Here is a 25,775-nt window from a genome sequence, read left to right as displayed (position 1 = left end):
TGAAACTAGTGCCCTTTTATTTCACCTTGAAGAATTCCCTTTAGCAACTTTGTAAGGTAGGTCTAGTGGTGACAAACCCCTCGGCTTTTGTTTGTCTGGGATATTCTTTCTTATGGCTGAGTAAGAGGCAATTGAATATATATATACCATTTCTTTATCCATTCACCTATAGAAAGACACATTGTTTGCTTCCATAATTTGGCTATTGTAAATAATGCTTCAATAAACATAGGGGTGCACATATCTTTGTGAACTAATGTTTTCATACTCTTTGGATAAATACCCAGTAGTGGATTACTACATCATATAGTAATTCTCTATTTAGTATTTAAGGAAATTCCCTACTGTTTTTCACAGTGCCTGTACCAGTTTGCATTTCCACAAATAGTACATAAGAGTTTCTTTTTTTCCATATTCTCGTCAATACCTGTTGTTTACTGTATTTTTGATTTCAGCCATTCTGACAGATGTGAGGTGATATCTCATTGTATTTTGATTTTCATTTCCCAGGTGTTGGTTGATGTTGAACATCTTTTCATGTGTGTGCTGGCCATCTGTATGTTTCTTTTGAGAAATGTCTGTTCATGTCTTCTGCTCATTTTTAAATTGAATTATTTGGTTTTTTTGGGGGGGTTGAGTTGTATAAATTTGTTATATATTTTGCATACCAACTCTTTATCAGATATCCCATTTGCAAGTATTTTATCCCATTGAGTATGTTGTCTATTCGTTTTGTTGATGGTTTTTTTGTTTTTTGTTGTTTTTTTCCGTGCAGAAGCTTTTTATTTGGCTGTAGCCTCAATAATTAATTTCTGCTTTTATTTCTCTTGCCTCAGGGGACATATCTAGAAAAATGTTTCTTTGGTCAATAACAGAGAAATTACTGCCTGTGCTCTCCTCTAGGATTTTTATGGTTTCAGGTCTCATATTTAGATCCTCAATCAATTTTGAGTTTATTTTTGTGTATGGTGTAAGAAAGTGGTCCGATTTTATTCTTTTTTTCAGTTTTCCCAAAACCATTTGTTGAAGAGACTCTTTCCCATTGCATATACTTGCCCCCTTTTCCAAATATTAATTGACCATATAATTGTGAGTTTATTTCTGGCCTCTATTCTGTCCTATTGATCTGTCTATTTTTCTGACAGTACCATAACTGTTTTCATTGCTACAGCTTGTAGTATATCTTGATATTTGGGACTGTGATACCTCCAGTTTCATTTTTCCTTTCCTAGACTGCTTTGACTATTCAGATGTCTTTTGTGATTCCATACAAATATTAGGATTATTTGTTTTTTCTTTTTCCTCTTTATTTCTTTCTTTGCTTTTGTTAAAATCCAAGTTAGTTAACATATAGTGTAATAATAATTTCAGAATAAAATTTGTCAATTCATCACTTACATATAAGTGTGCTCATCCAAACAAGTGTCCTCCTTAATGCTGCTCACCCCTTTAGCCCATCCCCCCACCCAACACCAGCCAGCAACTCTCAGTTTGTTCTCTGTTCTCATATGGTTTGCCTCCCTCTCTGTTTTTATATTATTTTTGCTTCCTTCTCCCTTCCTTTATGTTCATCTGTTTTGTATCTTAAATTCTACATGAATGAAATCATGTGGTATTTGCCTTTCTCTAGCTGACTTATTTAGCTTAGTATAATACATTCTAGTTCCATCCATGTTGTTGCAAATGGTAAGATTTCATTCTTTTTGATGGCTGAGTAATATTCCTGTATATATACACACACATATACATATATATAAATACATTTACCTATATATATTTATTATGTATATTTATATCTATATTACCACTTATTTTTCCATTCATCAGTCAGTAGACATTGGGCTCTTTCCATAGTTTGGCTATTGCCAATAGCACTGCTATAAACATTGGGGTACATGTGCTTCTTTAAAACGGCACTCCTGTATCCTTTGGATAAATACCTAGTAGTGCAACTGGTGGTTGTAGGGTAGTTCTATTTTAATTTTTAATTTTTAATTTTTTGAGAAACCTCCATAGGTTTTCCAGAATAGCTGCACCAGTTTGCATTCCCACCAGCAGTGCAAAAGAGATCCTCTTTCTTCATATCCTCGCCAACATCTGTCGTTTCCTGAGTTATTAATGTTAGTCATTCTGACAGGTGTGAGGTGGTATCTCATTGTGGTTTTGATTTGTATTTCCCTGATGATGAGTGAGGTTGAGCATTTTCATGTGTCCGTTCTGGGTATCTTCTTGGGGAAAGTGTGTATTTATGTCTTCTGCCCATTTCTTCACTAGATTATTTGTTTTTTGGGTGTTGAGTTTGATAAGTTCGTTATAGATTTTGGATACTAACCCTTTATCTGATATGTCATTTGCAAATATCTTCTCCCATTCTGTCAGTTGCCTTTTAGTTTTGCTGATTGTTCTTTCACTGTGCAGAAACTTTTTATCTTGATGAGGTCCCAGTAGTTCATTTTTGCTTTTGCTTCCCTTGTCTCCAGAGACATGTCAAGTAAGAAGTTGCTGTGGCTGAGGTCAAAGAGGTTGTTGTCTGTTTTATAATACAATACAATACAATACAATATAATACAATACAATCCTCTAGGATTTGGATGGCTTCCTGTCTTACATTTAGATCTTTCATCAATCTAATAGTTATAATTGTTAGTTATCTAACAACAGTAGTTATAATCTATAGTTATAATTGTTAGATCTTGGTAGATAGACCCCTTAATTATGATAGAATGCCCTTCTTCATCTCTTGTTACAGTACTTTTTTTCTTTTTTGAATTTTTATTTATTTTTGGGAGAGCACAAGCAGGGGAAGGGCAGAGAGAGGGGGAGAGAGGATCTGAAGTGGGCTCTGTGCTGACAGGCTGAAAGCAGTGAGATCAATGTGGGGCTGGAACTCATGAACCATGAGATCATGACCTGAGCTGAAGTCTGATGCTCAACTGACTGAACCATTCATGTGCTCCTCTTGTTACAGTCTTTATTTTAAAAAATAGATTGTGTGATATAAGTATGGCTACACCAACTTTCTTTTGATGACCATTAACATCACAGATTGTTCTCCATCCCTTTACTTTCAATGTACAGGTGTGTTTAGGTCTAAAATGAGTCTCTTGTAAGCAACATATAGGTGGGTCTTGTTTTCTTATCCATTCTAATACCCTATGTCTCTTGATTGGAGCATTTAGTCCATTGACATTTAGAGTGAGTACTAAAAGATATGAATTTAGTGCCATTGTGTTGCCTGTTGCATTGCTGTTTCTGATAATGTTCTCTGGTCTTTTGTAGTCTTTGTTGATTAGGTCTTTTCGTTTTGCTTTGTCTTTTCTCAACTCAATGGATTCCCCCTTAAAATTTCTTGTAGCGCTGGTTTAGTGGTCAGGAATTCCTTTAGTCTTTGTTTGTCTGGGAAACTTTAACTCTCCTTCTTTTTAAAATGACAGCCTTGCTAGATAAAGAATTCTTTGTGGCATATGTTTCCCGTTTAGCATGTTGAATATATCCTGCCATTCCATTCTGTCCTGCCAATTTTCTGTGGATAGGTCTGCTGCAAACCTGGTCTGTCTTTCCTTATAGGTAAGGATTTTTTTCCTTGAAGCTTTTGTAATTCTTTCCTTGTCTGCATATTTTGTGAATTTGACTATGATATGCCTGTTGGTAATTGAGTTTTGTTGAATATAATGGGAGTTCTCTATGCTTCTTGGATTTGAAAGTCTGTGTCCTTCCCCAGATTAGGAAAGTTTTCCACTATAATTTGCTCACATAAACCTTCTTCCCTTTTTCTCTTTTTTCATCTTCTGGGACTCCTATGATTCATATGCTATTCCTTTTTAAAAGTCAATTAGTTCTCTAAGTCTTGTATCGTGATCTTTTGCCTTTATTTTCCTCTTTTTTTTCTGTTTCATTATTTTCCATAATTTTATCTTCTAAATTGCTGATTCGCTTTTCTGCTTCATCCATCCTTGCTGTCATGGCATCCATTCAACATTGCATTTAGGTTATAGCATTTTTAATTTCATCCTGACTAGATTTTATTTCCTTGATCCTTTTTACAATCCCAGTTAGTATTCTTATTATCATGGTTCTAAATGCTAGTGCAGGCGCCTTGCTTATGTCTGTGTTGATTAAGCCCCAGGCTTTCACTTCTTCCTGTTTTTTTCTTTTGGGGTGAATTCCTTCATTTTTCATTTTGTAGGCAGAAAAAATAATAAAGTAAAGAATAAAAATTAAAAAAATTAAAAACAAAACAAAAAATCAAATAAAGGAAGCTAGATCCTAGGTGTGTTTTGGTCAGCTTGTTGAAAGGAGTTTGACAGAGAAAAAGGAGGGGGGGAAGGGAAAAAAAAGGTAAGAAAAATTTAAAAATTAAAAAAATATACATGTAATAAAATAGAATAAAATGAAATAAATAAAATTAAATAGAATTAAAAATTTTAAAAATAAAAAATAAAGTAAAAACATAAAAACAAATTTTTCTCTTTCTGTATCCAAGAATGAGGGAGAAAAGAAAGAAAGAAAAAAAAAACAGTTTAAACAAAAACAGAAGTGAAGAAGTTGAACTAATAAGTGAACCAGCAAACAATGAAACCTGAATGAAGTTATATCCAGCTTCCCCTTGAACTGAAACTGTGAAGCTTTCTATAGCTTGGACACTAAGCAGGTGGGGTGACTTGTGTTGGTCTTATAGGGGATGTGCTTGTAGGGTGCAGTTGGGCAGGGCTTGTCACCAGTAGGTGACACTACTTATCTTACTGGGGTGGATCAGTGTGGTGCTCATGAGAGGTGGAAATGACTTCACCTAGCTTCTGAGTCTTTGTCATAGGAAACTTGCACTCTCCCCAACCCACGATCAAGCACTCCTCCTTTGTCTCAGCCTCTATTCACTCACCACCTCTACCATGTCCATGTCCAAGCTGTCCACCTGCCAGGTGGCACCTCCCTCCAGAGTTTTATCTCAGATGGATTGTGTTTCACAACCCCAGACTCTCTGGGGAAGGGTCTCACAGAGAAATGGCTGGGTGCCAGCTTGCCCCAGAAAATGTTCATGCAATCACATAGTGGCAGAGGTTCCAAGGTTATGGCAAACCACAACACACAACACAAGCAGATCCAGGTTTCACCACTCTCTGGCATCTTCGTCCCAATAACAGTAAATATGGCTGCTCTCTGGGGTCCGCTGGGACCTTTGCCTGTGGGGAAGCCTATGACCTCTACCAAATGCACTCCAAGAAGGGGAACTACTTCTCCCCTTTTCACATGGACCCCTGAGACCCTGCTGTCTGCCTCTGGGGATTCACCCTACTTCCTCACCAGAGCACCGCCAGTCACTGAGCTCTGAAACTTCAGACTGTGCGCTCCACTGTTTATAGAATCTTGGTGGTATTGAAACCCTCTCCTTTCTTCCAGTCAGTGGTTTGAGGAAACAGATTTCTTGTTCTGTCCCCTGCAAGTTTTTTCACTTTTTCTCTTTCTCTCTAGCTACTTTGTGGGGGAGGGGTGCTTTTCTTGCATGATCCCACTACACTGCAATCTCATCCTTTCTCTTTCTCTGTCCTCTCTCTGCAAAAACAGCTCCCTGCCTACTGTGACTTTTCACTCCCCCAGTTCACCTCTCTGCACCATGTACCTGCTGAGTTCTGTGGGTTAAGTTATGGCAGATTGTTGTGTTAATCCTCAGGTCAGTTTCCTAGGTGTTCAAAATTGTTTGGTGCTGATCTAGCTGTGTTTCAGGGACTAGACAAACTCGAGGTCTCCATGCCTCTCTGCCATCTTAACTCAACTCTCCTGAATGTCAGGATTTTTATTCTAATTGTGTGAAAAATGCTGTTGGTATTTTGATAGAAATTGCATTAAATCTGTAGATTGCTTTGGGTAGTATGGACATTTGGTTCTTCCAGTCCATAAGCATGGAATGTCTTTCTATTTGTTTTTGTAATCTTCAGTTTCTTTTATCAATGCTTTATAGTTTTTAGAAAGAAGTCTTTCACCTTCTTGCTTAAGTTTATTCCTAGATATTTTATTATTTTTGGTGTAGTTATAAATGAGATTCTTTTCTTAATTTCTCCTGATGCTTTATTAATAGTGTGTAGAAATGCAACAGATTTCTGTAGATTGATTTTTGTATCCTGCAACATTACAGAGTTCATTTGATTAGCTCTAGCAGTTGTTTTTTTCTTGCAATGTTTAAGTGTTTTCTACAAATAGTATCATGTTATTTGCAAATAGTGAAATTTTATTCTTCTTTTACCCATTTGGATGCTTTTTATTCATTTTTTATGTCTGATTTCTGTGACTAGGACTTAGGACTATGGTGAATAAAAGTCATAAGAGTGGACATCCTTGTCCTGTTCCTGATCTTAGAGGGAAAGCTCTCAATTTTTTCTCATTGAGTATGATGTTGTCTGTGGGTTTTTTCATATATGGCCTTCATTATGTTGAGGTGTGTTCCTTGTAAACCTACTTTGTTGAGGGTTTTTTTTTTATCATGAACGAATGTTGTCCTTTATCAAAAGATTTTTCTGCACCTTATGAAATTATCATATGCCTTTTATGCTTTTTCTTATTGATGTGAACTATCACAGTGATTGATTTACAAATATTGAACCACCCTGGCTGGCATCTTAAGAGCAAATCTCACTTTATTGTGGTGAATTTTTTAAAAAATTTTTAGTGTTTATTTTTGAGAGAGACATAGCATTAGTGGGGGAGGAGCAGAGAGCAAGGGAGACACAGATTCTGAAGCAGGCTCAAGGCTCTGAGCTTTCAGCACAGAGACCAATGTGGGGCTCGAATCCACAAACCACAGGATCATGACCTGAGCCGGAGTCAGATGCTTAACTGAACCACACAGGTGCCTTGATGATTTTTAATGTAATGTTGGATTTGGTTTGCTAATATTTTTTTGAGGATTTTTACATCTATGTTCTTGAGAGATATTGGCCCATTTTTCTCTCTCTCTCTTTTTTTTGTAGTGTTATTATCCAGTTTGAGTATCAAGGAATGCAGCCCTCATAGAATAAATTTGGAAGTTTTCCTTCTTATATTGTTGTTTTGGAATAGTTTGAAAATATGTTTTAATTCCTCTCTAAGTGTTTGTTAGAATTTACTTGTGAAGCCATCTGCTCTTGGACTTTTCTTTGTTGTGAGGTTTTTGATTACTGATGCAACCTTATTGGACAGAATGTTCACATTTTGTATTTCTTCCTGGTTCAGTTTTGGAAGGTTGTGTTTCTAGTAATTTATCCAATTCTTCTAGGTTGTTCAATTTGTTAGCATATAATTTTTCATAGTACTATCTTATAATCTTTTATATTTCTGTTGTGTCAGTTGTTTTTTCTCTTCTTTCATTTCTGCTTTTGTATATTTTACCCTTTTGCTTTTTTTTTTTTTTTGACAAGTCTGGCTAAAGGTTTATCAATTTTATTGATCTTTTCAATGAGCCAGCTCCTGGTTTCATTGATCTTTGTTTGTTCTTTTTTTTCTAGTTCTTTATGTGTAAGGTTAGGTTATTTATTTGAAATTTTTCTTGCTTCTTGATGTAGGCTGTATTGCTATAAACTTTCCTCTTAGAACCACTTTTTTCTGCATCCCCAAAATACTGGACTATTGTGTGTTCATTTTCATTTATCTCCATGTATTAGTTTATTTCTTTATTTTGAGACAGAGAGCCAGGGAGGGTCAGAGAGAGAGAGAGAGAGAGAGAGAGAGAGAACAAGAGAGAGAATCACAAGCAGGCTCTGCACTGTCAGCACAGAGCCTGATGCAGGGCTTGAACTCATGAACCATGATATCATGACCTGAGCCAAAACCAAGAGTCAGACGCTTAACCAGCTGTGCCATATAGGTGCCCCTATCTCCATGTATTTTTTTGATTTCCTCTTTTGTGATTGACCCATTTATTGTTTAGTAGCATGTTATCTAACTTCCATGTATTTGTGCTGTTTCCAGATTTTTTCTTGTGATTGATTTCTAGTTTCATAACACTGTGGTCAGAAAATATGCATAGGATGGTTTCATTATTTTTGAACTTGTTGAGACTTGTTGAGACTTGTGGCCCAACATGTGATCTTTTGTGGACAATGTTCCATGTGCACTTGTAAAGAATGTATATTCTGCTGTTTTAGGATGGAATGTTCTGAATAGATCTGTTAAATCCATCTGATCCAATATGTCATTCAAAGCCACTACTTCCTTATTGATTTTCTGTTTGGATGATCTGTCTGTTGATATATAAGCGGGATGATAAATTCCTCTACTATTACTGTATTACCATTGATTACTTTCTTTATGTTTGTTACTAACACCTATAAGTATTTAGGTATTTAAGCCACCACGTTGAGTGTTTAAGTTTTTACAATTGTTGCATCTTCTTGTTGGATTGTCCTCTTTATGATTATATTACATCCTTCCTTGTCTGTTGTTAAGTCTTTGTCTTAAAGTCTGTTTTGTCCAATATAAGTGGTGCTACCCCAGATTTCTTTTTACATACATTTGCATAATAAATGCTTCTCCATTCCTTCACTTTCAATCTTCATGTGACTTTAGGTTTGAAATGAGTCTCTTGTAGGCAACATATAGGTGGGTCTTGCCTTTTTTTAAGTCCATTTTGTCACCCTATGTGTTTTGATTGGGATGTTTAGTCCATTTACATGCAAAGTAATTGTTGATAGTTATGAATTTATTGTCATTTTGTCACTTGTTTTATAGTTTCTTTTGTAGTTTTTCTTTGATCTTTATGTTTCTCTCCTTTCTTATCAACAATTGGCTTTCTATAGTGACGTATTTAGACTCCTTTTTCTTTATATTTGCATATATATTATTGGTTGTTGATTTGTGGCTACAATTAGGTTTGTATACAACATCTTCTGTATATAGGCATCTATATTAAGTTGATGGTCACTTAAGTTTGAACCTGTTTTTTACTCCTCTCCTTTCCATGTTTTAGGTATATGGTATCATACTTTGCATTCTTTTATTTTGAGAGTCCCTTGACTGATTTTACAGATATATGTGTTTGTACTACTTTGTGCCTCCTTCTTTCATTACTATTGTTTAAACTCTTTCGACTCAAGTAGTCCACTTTAACATTTCTGTAGGTCTAGTTTAGTGATCATGAATTCCTTTAACTTTTGTTTGTCTGGGAAACTCTTTATCTCTCCTTCTAGTTTGAATCAATAGAGTATTTGCTGGATAGGATATTCTTTGCTGCTATGTTTTTTTTCTTTCATCACATTGAATATATCATGCCACTTCCTTCTGGCCTGCAAAATTTCTGCTGAAAAATCTGGTCATAGCCTTATGAGATTTCCCTTATATGTAACTGCTTTCTTTTCTCTTGCTGCTTTTAAAATTCTGTTACTATCACTACTTTTCACATCTTTATTACTAGGTGTTTTGGTGTGAACCTCCTCTGCTTGATTTTGTTGGGGGATCTCTGTCTCCTGGATCTGGATTTTTGTTTCCTTCCCCAGATTCAGGAAGTCTTCAGCTATTATTTCATCAAATAAATTTTCTGCCTCCTTTTCTCTTTCTTCTCCATCTGGGATCCCTACAATGTAAATGTTATTACACTTCATGGTGTTGCTGCTTTCCCTAAGTGGAGTCACATTTTGCATATTTTTTTTCTCTCACCTCCTCAGATTGATTTCTTTCCATTGCTCATCCTCCAGGTCACTGATTTTTTTTCTTCTACTTCGTCCAGTATACTATTTATTCCATGTAGTATATTTTTACTTATTGTGTTCTTCGTCTCTGATTGGTTCTTCTTTATTTTATTATTAAGGATATTACTAATGTCCTCCACTCTTTTGTCAAGTCCAGTGTCTTTATCACCATTACTTTAAATTCTCTATCAGGCATATTACTTACCTCCATTTCACTTATGTCTTTGCTGTGATTTTGTGTTATTCTTTCATTTGGGACATATTTCTATGTCTCATCTTGTTTAACTCTATAGGTCTCTTTCTATGTAGTCGGAAAGACATCTCCTGCACTTAAAAGTAGTGGTCATATGACAAAAGGAGCCCTGTAGTACACCATACCCTGGTCATCAGAACCTGGCCCTTCAGGGGTGCCTCCTATGTGTGGTCCATAGGCTGACCTGCTTTTTCCCTCAGTCCAGTCATCTTCAATGGCTCTCTTTGCCTTTTGTGGTAGGATTTGTTCCCTGTGATGTTAATTGGTCAGTCTAGGGTAACTTGGGCTTGAGTTGAGTCAGACCAGGTATTTGCCAGAAATGCAGTAGCACTAAACGGCAGAAAACTTTCCCTGTGTTTTCCCGAGTAGCTGCAATGACCATCTGCTTGTTGTGGGCAGGATTTGTTCCCTGTGGTATTAGTGGGCCTGTCTTGGGCCTCCTTGGGCTTGAGTTGAGTCAGACTGGGCATTTGCTAGAAATGCAGTAGCCCTGAGTTCCAGGGCACTTTCCCTGTGTTCTCCCCTGAGCATCTTTCCTTGGTGGGCAGGGCCTGCAGTCAGACCAGTTGTCTGACCCCAGCCTATTGGTGATGCAGCAATTGCACTGGTAAGTGTGGTTATCTTCTCTGCAGGGAAGGGGTCACTTTGGAGTGGTGTTGACCCCTGTCAGGGCTGTTTGTATGCTGCCAACCTTGTGGCACAGCTTTGGATGTAGCCAATACTCCAAGAACCTATTGGAGTTGGCAGGTCTGCAGGAGAATATAGGGGCAGGGTGTGTAGTGCTGGCAGGGTCTCTGCTGGTCTGCTATGGAAGAGGACTTGAAGATGTCTGGAAAAATCCTATAGAGGCCTGTTGGTTTGCGGGGAGTGGATCCATAGTAAAATGCAGGGGTGGGCACTCAGTGCCAGCCTGATCTGTGAAGGTCACTGGGAGGAGAGCTACATTGGCCCAAAACTCCTGGGGAGGCCTGCTGGGTTGTACAGGGCTGATGTGCAGAAGCATGAGGGTGTGGCACAAATGGTTAGTTAGCTAGGTGGAGAGTGTTGTCCTGAGCTGGTTCCAGAAGTTGTCTGTGTATCTAGGCTGGGGGCTGGGTGGGAGGGAAATGGTATCTGCCAAAACCAACTCTTTTGTTCTTGGAGATGTTTCTCAAAGATCCCTGCCTTTCTAGCATATGCTCTGAAATTAGTAAATAAATGTCTTTCTAGTGTACCCTGGGTGTTTTTTCAATCTGCTGCTTCTATGCTGTTTCTCAATGAGACTGATACAGCTGTCTCTTTAAGGGCTGGGACTAATATCTCCTGGCTCTCCCAGAGCTGGAACTGCTGATTTTTATTTTTATTTTTTTAAAGTTTATTTATTTTGGGGACAGAGAGAGACAGAGCATGAATGGGGGGAGGGTCAGAGAGAGAAGGAGACACAGAATCTGAAACAGGCTCCAGCTCTGAGCTGTCAGCACAGAGCCCGATGCGGGGCTCGAACTCACAAACCCAGTGAGATCATGACCTGAGTCGAAGTCGGACGCTCAACCGACTGAGCCACCCAGGTGCCCCATGGAACTGCTGATTATTAAAGTTGGGCTGGCTGTTGGGCTGTTCTGGTTTTCAAAGCCAAACATTGTTGGGATTCATCTTCCCTGTGCAGGTCGCTTCTGTCTGTGGTGTCTGGCTTGGGTGTGTCTGCTCCTCTGTCCTCTCTGTGCCTGTGGCATTCCTCCCTCCCATGGATAGTCCATAGGTCTGTTGTACTCCCAACTGTATGTCACCTTTCCTACCCTATTCAATGTGGCTTCTTCTCTACATTTAGCTGTGGAGAGTCTGTTCTGCCAATCTTCATTTTCTGGGTTATTTATACTGATGTGGGTATTATCTAGTTGTATCTATGGAATGAGTGAGCTTAGGATCCTCCTACTCTGTCCTCTTCCCCAGGAGTCTTCTCAGCCATCATTTTCTTAAATGAGTTTTCTGCCCCCTTTTCTCTCTCTCTCCTCCTCCTGGGACTCTCATAATGTGTATATTGTTCTCTTGCTTGTTCACATAACTCATGTAGTTCTTCACTTTTTTCTCCTTTGATTGGATTATTTCAAATAATCTGTCATTGAGTCTACATATTCTTTCTTCTGCCTGATAAAGTTTTCTACGATTATCTATTGCATTTTGTATTAGTTACACTATATTCTTTAGCTCTAGAATTTCTGTTTGGTTATTTTTTATGATTTCTATCTCTCTGTTGAAACTCATTGTTTATGTATTATTTTTCTAAATTTATTGAGTTGCCTTTGTCCTCTTGAAGCTCACTGATCTTTAAAACTATTATTTTAGTTTTTAAAAAAATTAATAGTTTTATTTATTTTTGAGAGACAGAGAGAGACAAAACACGAATGGGGGAGGGGCAGAGAGAGAGGGAGACACAGAATCTGAAGTAGGCTCCCGGCTCTGAGCTGTCAGAACAAAGCCTGATGAGGGGCTTGAACTCATGAACTGTGAGATCATGATCTGGGCTTAAGTCAGACACTTAACTGACTGAGCTACCCAGGTGCCCCTAAAACAATTATTTTGAATTCTTTGTCAGGCAATTAGTAGATCTCCAATTTTTGTGTGTTAATTACCTGAAAATTATTTTGTTCCTTTGGTGGTACTATATTTCCTTGGTTTTTAATATTTGTTGAAGTTTTGCATTGTTGTCTTTGCATTTGAAGAAGCATTCATTTCCTTCAAATTTTACTGACTGGCTTAGGGGAGAAATATTTTCACCAGTTAGTTTAGTTAGGGATTCTTAGGCATTTTCAGGCATTTCCTATGGCTGTGCTTTCTCTGTACTTCTTGTTTCCTCTTGTATGGGGGGGTGATTTTTACTATTGTATGCTTTCCCTCAATCCTGTTAAACAAATGAATGTGAAAACCTTCCATTTGTTCTCCCTAGGAGAGTTCCTTGAAGTCCTCAAGTTTGTGCATCTTTTCTCAATCCCACAGAATTGGGAAGCTTTCTGTGTTTACTTGATAGTCGACTGCAAGGGCTCATACTTTCTGTCTGTAGAAGTATATGCTGGGATCTGGCCATGATGGGGTAGAAGATTGTGGATGAGTTGTGTAAGCATGGAAGCCATGAGACTTATCTTTGTAGGTCATCTCAGTATTCTGGGTGGGGTGAGGAATATGTAGGCCTGTGGGCAACATCCTGCACAGGTGAGGAATCTGGCCATACACTCAGTCTCATTTTTTACCCATGAGAAAAATCATGGGCAGGGAAAAATCTCTCCTGGCACTTAGCTCTGCTACCTTGGATGACATGATGTGGGTAAACTGAAACTATTCTTACTCTATTCAATGTATAAATTCTCAAATTTTGCTCTAATGATATGCTAGAACTACTTTGCTAGATTCCTGGACTCCCATATATCATCTGTGGTGATTGTTAAAATTGATGCCCTGGTTGTGGTGGGATGTCCATTGAAAACTCTTATTCCGCCTTCTTGCTGATATCCCTTTCTCAATCTTTGCCATGATATTTGAAACTTTTCAACAAAAACTTTTAAAAATGTTTAAAAAACATTTTATTAATCATCACTTTTTTCCATCATTACTTTTAATGACTATGTAAAATCCATCATATGAAAGATTTATAGGCTATTTAAACATTCTCCTATTCATCATTTTGAATGTTTCTAATATTTTTGTACTATAAGACATATTGTAAGGATCAAACTTTCTGCAATTCTAATTAAATTGTGGATAATATTTCTAATTAAATTGTGGATAAATTATTTATTAGTAAAAATGATAACAATTTTTAAGAGTTTCTGTATATTTATTTTGCCAAGTTATCAAAGGTCATGAATGAGTTTGTGTTAATTCACACACCAAATAACAACAGGCAAGGGTGAGAAACTCAGTAAACCATCTCCCACTGCAGTACTTATTATTAAAAATATTTTTGTATTGATAAGCAAGTAAGATATAATGAAGTTCTGGGGTGATGGTGGGGTGGTGTTCATAGCCAATGGCCAAGAAAGAATACTTTGGTGCAAAAAGGTGATTTTATTAAAGCACAGGGATAGGACCCATGGTCAGGAAGAGCTGCCCTGGACCCTGTGGAGAGATGGTTATAGACTTGGGAGTTGGGAGAGGTAAATTCAAGGGGAAATTTTCATATAAATGAAAAGAGATTTTCATATACTAAAGAAGACTAATAGGGTACTTGAGTCCAAGCTATTGTCAAGCTAATGTTGTTTTTCCCTCTAGCAAAGCATTAAGAGTAAGACAATAGGGAGTTCCTGCCAGTCTCAAGTAGCTGTCAATGGGCAGCAGGTTACAAGGAAATTTAATTTTACCTGCCATTTTCTTCTTGCCTTTGTTCCCCATATCACTATGGAGGGGTGATGTTGAGGCTCCAGGAAACTGAGTCTACAGGTTTCGGGATATTAGGCTATTGATAAGATTGCCTTTTTCTTGTAATTTACCAAGACATTTGTAAACCAATGTAGACTAATGTCCTGCATGACTGTGACCTCCATCAGTTAACCATTTGTTTCTTTCTTTTCCCTTGTTTTTGGGTAGTGAGGAGTGTCTGAGGAATATTACACATATCCCACCTGGGAGTTGGGAGGGGTGCTAGCTTGTACTTTGACTTCAGCCTGCCTTATGTTCCCTCATCAAGATATATTGCTTATTTAAGTACTGTTTCTTTTGATTTCTATGTAGAACTATTTTCATGCATTGACTCTTTATATATCTTTAGTGTAGTAGAATGGTTGAGGACATGGCCTTCATCACAGAAAGCTGAGTTTGAGAACAAGCTCTGATATCATTGGATATATTCCCTTGGACAAGTTGATTGATCTAAGGAATCATTTTGTTTTATGCATAAAAGGTTGCTATGAGTGTTGTGGCAAAACACTACAAATGGTTAGCTTACAAACAGAAGTTTATCTTCTTATAGTTTTGAAGGCTAGAAATTTGAAATCTAGATGCCAGCAGAATTGGTTCCTTTCAAGGGGCCAAGAGGGAAGGATCTGTTTGAAACCTCTCTCTTTGGTTTATAGATGGTTGTTTTCACTGTGTCTATTCACATCTGTGTGTGTGTGTGTGTGTGTGTGTGTGTGTGTGTGTATCTGTGTCAAATTTCCCCTTTTTATAAGTCTACTGGTCACATTGGATTAAGGCCCACTCTAATGATTTAATTTTAGCTTGATTAACTATATAAAAACACTATCTCCAAACAAGTGTACATTCTTTTTTTTTTTTATTTTTTTTATTTTTTATTTTTTTTACAAGTGTACATTCTGAAGTACTGGGGGGTTAGAACTCCAACATACCTTTTTGGAGGGGACACAATTCAATTCATAGCTGGTATAATATTATCTCATCACAAACTCATTGTGGATATTAATTGATAGCATGTATTTACACAGAATATAGCAGAATTAAATCAATATGAATATGGGCTTGTCTGATGTTTTAAGATTCTTATACATATAATCATTCCATTTTCCCATTGAAATTATTTTTCTTAGGGATATTTGCATATGAACAATTTAGATGATAAATGTAAAAATATTTTTATCATTTAAATTAAGATAATTAAGAAGTATTTTGTAAACAAATATATTGTCCTCTTTTTAAATGATTTTTCCTTTTTTTCCCCCCAGAATGAGGTGGACTAAATATTCACCATTATTTTCTTCTAACTCTTTAATTATTTGATTTCCCCTCCTCCCCACACAACTTCCTCATATACATGTCCTATACAATCCCAACCCTTGATTGTGAGTGACCTCTATGAATATGATGAGAAAGTACTCCAATGATTATGGTAGGTCATAAGCAGGTGATGGTATTTTGTGGCCATAATTAGGGTTCCTAATCAATTAAGTTAATCAAAAAGATCATTCTGGATGTTTGTGACTCAAGTGAGCCCTTTGAAAAAGTCCAGAGGTGAGAAGTAGAAGAAGGCAGAAAGACTCAAAGAGGAGAAATATTATCCTATTGTCCTTGAGTTAACAATTTGCCATCTTGTGAAGAGGACCAATATATCAGGAACAACAACTGAACAACCTCAGTCCAGTAACTGCAAGGCATTGAATTCTACAACAACCAGTGAACTCAGAAGATGGCCACTAACAGTAAGATAGTTAATGCAGCAGGCTACAGTTTGAGTTAGCTTTTTTGAAATCCTGAACACAGAACCCAATAACACGTACCCAGCCTCTTCACTCGTAGACACTATGAAATAATTTATTTGTGTTTTTTAAAGTGCGAAATTTGTGATAATCTGCTATGTAGTAATAAATAACTAATATTCCTTATTACTTATTTCCAGGACTGTGTGTGTATTCTGAAAAGATATCTAAAATGCTACATTTCTATTTCTAAATATTTATATATTCTTGAATCTCTTGGAGAAACCAACATGTTTAAATTGTTTAACTTTATAATATAGTTTTTATCTGGTAATTAAAATTTCACCTTTTTCATTTATTTTCCAAACTTTTCTAGGCAAATTTCAAGTTTATTAGATATAGATGAAAAGTGGATCATCATTCATAAAAAATGATAAATTTTATTTATCAAAAGATAGCAGTAAGAAAATGAAAATGAAAGGCATGGACAGAGAGAAATTATTCACAATATGCATGTGAATATTTACTAATAGTTTTAAATATAGTACACAGAGACTTTTAAATGTTAGTGCCTAGCAAGCTAACATCGATAATTGTCTAGCTAATTAAAGTTTATCAATGATTCAAGAAAGAACTAGATTAAAATGATTAACATAGTGCCTTAGCTTAGATAAAGTTTTCTAAAAGTCAACTTGAAAAGAAATCTTCTTAAAGGTTAAAAAAACTCACTTGCGAATATAAGAACTTTGACATGGGAAATTAAAAGATAACCAGGTTCTCACATTTACCAATGCCCTACTGTCCTGGAGTTAGAATAACTTTGTTTCTGGAACTTATGATATAGACAAAAGAGAAAATGCCAAGGAAAATGATTGAAGTCAGGAGAAGATTGAGAAATTAGAAGGAGAAATGATTGCTTCGGATTATGCAACAGCTTTCAACTGGCTTCCACGTTGCCCTTCTCCAATCAAGAGTACTTTTTGTTGTCAAAGTAATTGTTGTAAAACATTAGTTTTAGAATGTCATTTTCCTATTCAGGAAATTTTAACTATATCAAATGTACCCTTTTTTGCTGGTCTTTTAAGATGATCCATAATATTTCTTCACTGTATCATCCGGGTACAGTTATGCGCCTCTTGAGTCAGGACTACTTATTTTACCAACCCACAACTTCATCATGATCATGATAATTTCTCTCTATAAGTCTTTTTTCAGGGTCTTTTCTAGCCATAAATTAAAATGAGTTTAGCAAATATATTCACTGAGCTCCTCCTGTATATAAGAAACTGTATGTTAAATGATCCAAACACTGCCCTCACTGTTGCACACTGTCTTTTATATGCTAGATGCTGAGAAAATACCCAGGGTAAGGAGTGAACAAATGAACAGTGCTATTATAAACAACTTTATTTCTCTTCACCCTTCATTTCTTGATAAAGAGTTAAGATATCAAAATTTATTTCTCTTACTTTCTCTAATTCTTAATGCTTTCTGTCTTCTATAGCTCTTACAGTGTATACTCACTTCTTAAATTGTGATCCAAAGACCAGAGTTTATTAGAGACCTCAGATCCCACTCTAGACCTAACTAATCGGAGGCTGCCTTTTAATAAGATTTTTGGTGATTCATAGATACATAAAAATTGTTTTAATATTTATTTATTTTTTGGAGACAGAGAGAGTGCAAGCAGGGGAGGGACAGAGAAAGACACACACACACACACACAGAATCCGAAGCAGGCTCCAGGTTCCAAGCTGTCAGCACAGAGCCTGATGCAGGGCTCGAACCCACAAATGACAGGATCATGACCTGGGCTGAAGTCGGACGCTTAACCGACTGAGCCACCCAAGCACCCCAGGTATATAATGTTTTTTAAGAAGCACTGATTTGTACCATGGATTTTGACATTTTAAAATATTATCTATATTATTACCTGTTGTTTCCTGATGAGCTAATTTCTTAACTTTCAAGCATAGAGGTTTTCACATGCCACCAAATTCCCTTGTGGCAATTATTGACTTAGTATATAATAGACCCTAAATAAATGCCTTTTATTGATCACATGCAGACATTATTAAGACTTCAGTTATTTATAAATATTATATTATATGTAATATACAATGCTTAATAATGATGGAATATATAATCATATAATATCACCTCATTGTCAGAAGAAAATATTAAACAGAGAGATACAGAAATCTAACATATATTCTATTTTTTAATAATTCCATATTTCTAATAATTAAAAAATATCCAGAATTTAAGGCAATTTAAAGCACTGAGTTTAGTCGTAAAATCTCTTTTTATCTAGAAGAGCCATTCCTTTCCTTTTGTGCTTTTCATGATGTTGGTATTAAAAAAAACACACACACAACAGACAAACTGTTTTACAGAATGTCTCTCAATATGAATTTGTCTAATGAATACCTTATGATATTCAGATTAAATATTCTCTGGAAATAACATTAAATAGGTAATGTGTTCTTTTCAGTAGATCACAGCAGGAGGCACATAAGGTCAGGAGGTTTTATTATTGGAAGTTTTAATTTCAAAGGCTTGATTGAGGTGTCTGACAGATTTTTCCATTGCTAAGGTATCCTTTTCTCTTTTTAATTAATAAGTTATATATTAATATTAAATCTTTGAAATGATGTGAATATCCTATTTCCCAACAATCATTCACCTAATGGTTTTAGTATCAACTGGTGACTCCTTTCTATATCATTTATTATTTTAATGTTTCTAAAGGTTATTTTAATCTGTCATTCCTTCCAATTTTCATCATTTTTCTGTAAAAAACAGCTTCTCAGGGTACCTGAGTGGCTCAGTCAGTTAAGCATCTGACTTTGGCTCAGGTCATGATCTCATGGTTCATGAGTTCAAGCCCCACATCGGGCTCTGTGCTGATGGCTCGGAGCCTGGAGCCTGCTTCAGATTCTGTGTCTTCCTCTCTTTCTGCCTCTCCCACACTGATGCTCTGTCTCTTTGTCTTTCAAAAATAAATAAACATTTACAAAAATTTTTTAAAAAGAACAGCTTCTTCTTACCCCCTCCATTGTATTTTTTGAGTATCTCTGAAAACTCAACACACACACACACACACACACACACACACACACACACACACATTTGGTGTGTGATACTCCATTACTGACATTATTATTTTTGATGCTCAAAGTATTCCAAACAGAAACACTACCAAACTAGCTTCTATCTTGTGATATATCCTCTTCAAGTTTTGAGTACTTCCTTACTCTTTTCATAGCAACAAGTTATTCCAGGCTTACCTTACCTTGCAGTTTTCACAACCCAGTCCTGAAATCTGCCATTGATCCAGTAATTCTTCTCTGTCCCTACACCCCTTTTTTTGGTGAAAGGCATTTCGTGAGCAAAATATGAGCACTAAATGTGTTTATTGCTATTGACATATCATTACTTATATACCATTTTAGTGATCAGAGTGGGCAAAGTCATTATTCATGTTGATATTTCCAAGTCCAAGGCCATTTACTGTGTTCTTTCTCTCCTTACTACTTTTCATTTTTATATATCTCTTCTTTCATATTGAGAACATTTTTTTCTAAACAATATTATATATTTATTCGTTCACTCTAGTTTCTTTACAAAGTGGTTTTAGAATTAAAACACAACTGCCCACTCACTAAGTATGGTTCAAATATTTCTGTAGTTCATTTTGCCCTTAGACTAGTTTCCTTAAACTTGTATAGTAAGAGAAATGTGGCCAAAAGTATTTGTGCACATTTCAGATGGTACCTGACTTATGATGGTTAAACTTATAAGTTTTCAACATAATGATGCTGCAAAAACAATATATATTCAATAGGAGCTTCATGTTGAATTTTCAGTTTTGAACTCTTCCAAGGTTAGTAACATACAGTGAGATATTTTTCATGATCGGGTTCAGCAGCAGTGACCCACAACTCCCAGTCAGGCATGTGACCATAAGGGTAAACAACCAATACAATTAGAACCATTCTGTGTCCATACAATCCTCTGTTTTTCACTTTCATTATAGCACTCAATAAATTACATTAATTATTCAACACTTTATTATAAAATAGGTTTTGTGTTAGATTACTTTTCCCAACTGTAGGCTAATGTAAATGTTCTGAGCACATTTAAGGTAGGTTGTGCTAAACGGTGATATGCAGTAGTAGGCTAGGTATACTAAATGAATCTTCAATTTACAATGGGTTTATCAGGATGTAACCCCATTGAAAATTGAAAAAAATCTGTACTTGTGTACAAAGTTACTTCTATGTATGATGTCAATTTATATGTAGTTAGGTTTATTTGGCTTTGTTTCTATTACATTTTAAATGTTTACCCTTTTACCAAAATTCTTTGTTGATTTAATGTTTTTAACATATAAAATTTCAACATGGTTAAAAATTCACTATATAATGAATGAATCAAAGATATTTCATTCTTTTTCCCATCCCATTTCATTCTCACAAACTGCCTACATCATAACCAATTACACTAATTTCTGATTTATCCTTCCTGTATTTCCTTTTTCAAAATTAAGCAAATGTGCACATATAATCTAATTTCTCTTTCTTTGTTACACAAAAAGTAACATGTCGGGGCGCCTGGGTGGCTCGGTCGGTTAAGCGTCAGACTTCGGCTCAGGTCATGATCTCGCGGTCCGTGAGTTCGAGCCCCGCATCGGGCTCTGTGCTGACAGCTCAGAGCCTGGAGCCTGTTTCAGATTCTGTGTCTCCCTCTCTCTGACCCTCCCCCATTCATGCTCGCTCTCTCTCTGTCTCAAAAATAAATAAACGTTAAAAAAAAAAGTAACATGTCATGTAAACTTTTTTGAATTTGGTTTTTTTAAAAAATTAGTGATGTATCCTGGATATCATTCTACATCACTTCATAGAGCTCTTGCTCATTCTTTGTTTTCTTTTTTCAAGTTTTTATTTAAACTCCAGTTAGTTAACATATAGGATAATGTTAGCTTCAGGGGTAGAATTTAGTGATTCATTACTTACATAAAAAACCCAGTGCTCATCACAGTAAGTGCCCTCCTTAATACCCATCACCCATTTAACCCATTGCCCCCAACTTCCTGTAACCCTCAGTTTGTTCTTTAGAGTTAAGAGTCTGTTTTCTGGTTTGCCTCTCTTTTCTCTCTTTCCCCCTATACTTATCTGTTTTGTTTCTTAAATTTCACATATGAGTGAAATCATACGATATTTGTCTTTCTTTGACTGACTTCTTTTGCTTGGCATAATACTTTCTAGCTCCATCCATGTCCTTGCTTTCTTTTTTATAAATAGATTAAAAAAGATGTGATATATACACACACATACAATGGACTATTACTCATTCTTTTTTAAAACATCTACCTACATAGTACCTGGTTGCATGAATATCAGTTTATTTAATTAATTAGCTATGTGTAGGCATTGAGATTATTTCCAATATTGGTAACACAAATAATGCCACAATAAATAATCTTCTGTTGTGACTTTTCATACCATAGGTAGAGATATATTTCCATGGATAAATGGTTAGAAGTGGGATTGCTGGGTCAAAGGAGTAAGGCATATGTAGTTTTCTTAAGTACAGTTTTCTCCATTATGACATTTTGCTTTTACAAAAGACTTACATCAGTATGGTAACTTTTTTTTCATATAGGTGAAAATCCTCTGCATATTTATTTTTGCTAGCAAAAAACTAATGAAAATCTTTCTTAACACTGGAATGGCCTAATATTAACTTTTGGAAAGCAGGGGATACCTATTTCTCTAGATTTTTCTAAGGGATTGCTATAGACTGAATGTTTGTGTCCCCTCCACCATATTTATATTCCCCTCCACCAGATTTATATTTTGAATCCCTAACCCCAATGTGACAGTATTTGGAATGAAGCCTTTGAGAATAACTAGGTTAAATTTTTTAATGTTTATTTTTGAGAGAGAGAGAGACAGACAGACAGACAGAGCATGAGTGGGGGAGGAGCAGAGAGAGAGGGAGACACAGAGTCGGAAGCAGGCTTCAGGCTCTGAGCTGTCAGCAAAAAGCCCAATGTGGGGCTCGAACCCACGAACCATGAGATCATGACCTGAGCCAAAGTCAGACACTTAATCTACTGAGCCACCCAGGCACCCTGAGAATAACTAGATTTGGATGAAGTAATGACCTTGGGCTCCTCATAATCAAATTAGTGTCCTTATAAGGAGAGAAGGAAACCAGAGCTTGGTTTTCTCCTTCATGTGAGGACACAGCAAGAAAATAGCCATCTGCAAAGCAGGGAGAGATCCCTCACCAGAACCTGGCCATTCTGGGCTCTGTTCTCAGACTTCCAGGCTGCAGAACTGTGAGAAAATAAATTTCTGTTGTTTAAGCAACCCAGCTTATGACACGTAATTTTTCACTCTTTTTTTAATTGAAGTATAATTAACACACAGGGTTATATTAGTTTCAGATGTACAATATGATACAGCAATTCTATACATTACTCAGTGATCAATACAAGTGTACCCTAAATCCCCTTTATCTATTTCACCCATCCCCTAACTCACCTTCTTTCTGCAACCATCAGTTCTCTGATTTTAAGAGTCCATTTTTTAGTTTCTTCCTTCTTCTTTTGTATTTGTTTTGTGTCTTAAAATCGGCATATGGGTAAAATTATATAGTGTTTGTCTTTCTCTGACTGATTTATTGCACTTGGCATTATATTCTCTAAGTCCATCTATGTTGCAAATGACAAGATCTCATTCTTTTTAATGGTTGAGTAATATTCCATTATATATCTATATCTGTATATCACAACTTCCTTTCTAAAAATTTTTTAAGTTTATTTAATTTTGAGAGAGAGACAGAGAGAGTTAGTGGAGGAGGGGCAGAGAAAGAGGGAGAGAGAAAATCTTAAGCAGGCTCCGCACTGGCAGCATGGATCCTGATATGGGGCTCTAACTCACAAACTGTGAGATAATGATCTGAACCAAAACCAATAGTCTGATGCTTAACGGAGTGAGCCACACAGATGCCCCACATCTTCCTTTTTACAAATATTTTTATTTTTAAGTAATCTCTACATCCAGCATGGGGTTTGAACTTAAAACCCTGAAATCAAGAATGGTATGCATTACTGATTGAACCAGTCAGGTGTCCCTGTTTATCACATCTTCTTTATCCATTCATCTATGGATAGCCATTTGGGTTGATTCCATATATTGGCTATTATAAATAATGCTTCAATAAATATAGGGGTGCATATATCTTTTCAAATTAGTGTTTTGTTTTCTTTGGGTAAAATTTAAAAAAAAAAACATAAGGGAGGAGGATTTAAGGTGGTGGAGGAATAGGGAGACTCTAGGCTTGCCTTGTCTCTCAAACACAGCTAGATAAACTTCAAATCACTCTGAACACCCAAGAAATCGATTTGAGAACTTAGCAAAAATGCACAACTACAGGTGAACAAACTGCCACATCATGGAAGGTAGGAGCCGCTGAGAGTTGATTTGGGATAAGAAAACCTGTGGGTGCTGCAATGGGGAGGGAACCCTGATCATAGAGAGAAGAGCAAGAGAGAAAGAAAGAGAGAGAGAGTGAAAGTGCACATGGGAAATTGTACAAGAAAAACTCTCCCCCCAAACCATTGACTAGGTAAAGGAGAGGGAATGAATACTGCAAGCTTTTATAAACTGCAGAGCACAGACTCTGACATTTCAGAGGTGTGTCCCATCACTAGGGTCACACCTAGCAGGCTTAGTGTTGCTCCAGGGAGGAAAGAGGGTGAAGACCTGGGAGCTGTCAGTGTGGTCTGAAGATCCCCTGGCTTGTATGGGGAGAAGCAGTTCTTCTAAGAGTGAATTGGGGAGAGGTGGCGTGGCTTCTCTGGGGGCAAAAGACCCAGTGGGTACCATTGAGTTGCCCCATTCATTAACATAGAAATGAGGATGCTTGCTGAGGGCAGTGAACCTTGGTACTGGCTTTCTGCTGCACTTTACCATAAACTATGAACTGCTGCATGATTACACAACTAATTTCTGGGACAACATGGCTCCAGCCACAGCACAGTGAGATCCTCTACCAGAGGATCAGTGTGGAGCATGCCATGTGGATCTCTAAAATTTGGAGTTTTGAAACCCAGCCCATGCCTGAGATAAAACACAAGAGTGCTGTGCCACCTGGCAAGCAGACAGCTCAGATGTAAGCAGGATGAAGGCAAGGATATGGCGGAAGCTGGGCACACAGGAGAGGTGATTGCTTGCTTTTCTGTGAGGGCTTCCTGAAGAGTGGTGGGCACGAACTCCAACATCCTGGAAAGAGAGAGTGGGGTGATGCCATTTTTGCCCTCCCCATCAGCACTGACACACTTTATTGAGCAAAACAGTGCCAACCAGTGGAGGCCAGAGCCACTTATACCAAGTCATGCTGCCCTGTGACCTGTAGGTGCATCTCCATTAGGCAAGTCAGTCCTGAGAATCAGTGCAACAGGCCCCACCCCAAGAAGACCAGTACAAACCCCTTATGCACACAAAGTCTACTAATCATAGAGTACTTCAAAGCTTCAGCGCTAGGGGAAATAGGATCTAGCTTTCTTTTTTTTTTCTTCTTATGATACAGAAAAGGGAATTTTTTTTATTATATATACATGGCTTCATTTAAAAAGCAGGCCAAAACATACCTAAGATGTAGTTTCCTTTTTATTTTGATCTTGACAATATGACAAAATGGAGGAATTCACCCTGAATAAAAGAATAGAAAGAAGTAATGGCCATGGATTTAATCAATACAGATATAAGTAACATGTCTGAACTAGAATTTAAAACAACAACTATAAGGATACTAGCTGGTCTTGAAAAAGAAACATAGAAGACACTAAAGAATCCCTTATTGTAGAGATAAGAGAACTATAAAATAGGCTAAAATTAAAAAACTATAACCGAGATGTTAAACCAAATGGATGCCATGACAAAGAGAATGTTTGAAGCAGAGAAGCAAATCAGTGATATAGAAGATAAAATTATGGAAAATAATGAAGCTGAAAAGAAGAGTGAAAGGTATTGATTGATCATAAATGTAGACATAGGGAACTCAATGACCCTTTAAAGCATAATAACATTCATATCATAGGAGTACCAGAAGATGAAGAGAGAGAAAAAGGGGCGGAAAGTTTATTTGATCTGGGGAAGGAAACAGATGTCAAATTCCAAGAAGCAAAGAGAATTCCCATTAAATTCAATAAAAGCTGGCCATCAACAAAATATATCATCATCAAAATCACAAAATACACGACAAGGAAAGAATCATGAAAGCAGCTGGGGAGAAAAGTCTTTAACCTAAAAGAAAAGACATCAGGTATGCAGAAAAACTGTACACAGAAAGTTGGCAAGCCAGGAGGTAGTGGCATTATATATTCAATGTGCTGAATGGGAAAAAATATGCAGGTAAGAAAACTTTATCCAGAAATGCTGTCATTCAGAATGAAAAGAGAAATCGTTTCTCAGACAAACAAATACTAAAGGGGTTCATGACCACTAAACCCTCCATACATGAAATACTAAGAGACTCTTTGGGGAAAAAAGGACCAAAAGCAACAAAGACTAGAAAAGAATAGAGAGAATCACAAGAAATACCAACTCTATAGGCAACACAAAAGCATTAAATTCATATTTATCAATAATCACTATGAATGTAAAGCGACTAAATACTCCAATCAAAGGACAAAAGGTATCAGAATGGATAAAAAAAGACCCATCAATATGCTGT

This window comes from Neofelis nebulosa, chromosome 6, assembly GCF_028018385.1.
Source record: "Neofelis nebulosa isolate mNeoNeb1 chromosome 6, mNeoNeb1.pri, whole genome shotgun sequence".
Lineage (NCBI taxonomy): Eukaryota > Metazoa > Chordata > Mammalia > Carnivora > Felidae > Neofelis > Neofelis nebulosa.
Note: the sequence above shows the minus strand (reverse complement) of the source record.